This window comes from Oncorhynchus kisutch, unplaced genomic scaffold (assembly GCF_002021735.2).
Source record: "Oncorhynchus kisutch isolate 150728-3 unplaced genomic scaffold, Okis_V2 scaffold3988, whole genome shotgun sequence".
NCBI lineage: Eukaryota > Metazoa > Chordata > Actinopteri > Salmoniformes > Salmonidae > Oncorhynchus > Oncorhynchus kisutch.
This window is the reverse complement of record NW_022265933.1, coordinates 395,910-397,388: the sequence shown is the minus strand read 5'-3', so window position 1 is coordinate 397,388 and position 1,479 is coordinate 395,910.

The window sequence follows — 1,479 nt, the reverse complement described above, 5'->3', positions numbered from 1 at the left end:
TGAGTATGAATCCGTCTTTTGAGGCCAAACCACTGGTGTGTGTTGCCAAAGAGATCTATTTTCCTCTCATCTGTCCATAGAACCTGGTTCCAATCCAATGATGTTTATCAAACTCCTGGCCTTTACATGTGTTGGTTGATCTCAATAAAGGCTTTTCCCCACCTGGCAACCCTTCCAAATAACCTATTGACACGGAGGTGGCGTCTAATTGGAGATTTGTAGACTTGATGACGCCACGATACAGCAAACCTTCCGTCCTCTTCCAGGCTCGTTTACCTCTGTTCCAGGGGACCAAAATTAACCCAACTTATTGTGGGAAGCTTGTGGAAGGCTTCTAACTATCCTCGCTCCTCGCCATGTAAATCTGACAGGAGAAAACATTGGGCTTCTAACTATCCTCAACATGTAAATCTGACAAGAGAAAACATCTGGTTTCTAACTATCCTCAACATGTAAATCTGACAGGAGAAAACATTGGGCTTCTAACTATCCTCAACATGTAAATCTGACAGGAGAAAACATCTGGTTTCTAACTATCCTCAACATGTAAATCTGACAGGAGTTAACATCTGGTTTCTAACTATCCTCAACATGTAAATCTGACAGGAGAAAACATCTGGTTTCTAACTATCCTCATCATGTAAATCTGACAGGAGACAACATCTGGTTTCTAACTATCCTCAACATGTAAATCTGACAGGAGAAAACATCTGGTTTCTAACTATCCTCGCTCCTCAACATGTAAATCTGACAGGAGAAAACATCAGGTTTCTAACTATCCTCAACATGTAAATCTGACAGGAGTTAACATCTGGTTTCTAACTATCCTCAACATGTAAATCTGACAGGAGAAAACATCTGGTTTCTAACTATCCTCATCATGTAAATCTGACAGGAGACAACATCTGGTTTCTAACTATCCTCAACATGTAAATCTGACAGGAGAAAACATCTGGTTTCTAACTATCCTCGCTCCTCAACATGTAAATCTGACAGGAGAAAACATCTGGTTTCTAACTATCCTCAACATGTAAATCTGACAGGAGAAAACATCTGGTTTCTAACTATCCTCAACATGTAAATCTGTCATCGTCATCCAGACCCTAAATTCTGATATAAAACCCTGTATTTTTGTCAATCCACTCGTCAGGATGGAAACTTCACAACGTTACACCCAGAAAGGTGAAAGTGTTAAAGTAACAGGAGTTATGTTTGGTACGTCCCAAAGAGAAAGGCTTTCATCTATTCATTTAAGAACAGGTTTACATCTCAACCATAATGTTATCCAAGTTGTTTTGATTGGAAATCCAGGAAATAATTAAAGACAGAATTAAATACAACTATTCTCTAATTGTTTGAAATCAGTGGATCCAACATGAATGTAAAATATGCACACAGGATAAATACATTAGTTTATACAATGGAGCATTCAAATATTTACCCACTGCTAGTGGGGCAAACTAAGCTTTTTCTGATTGG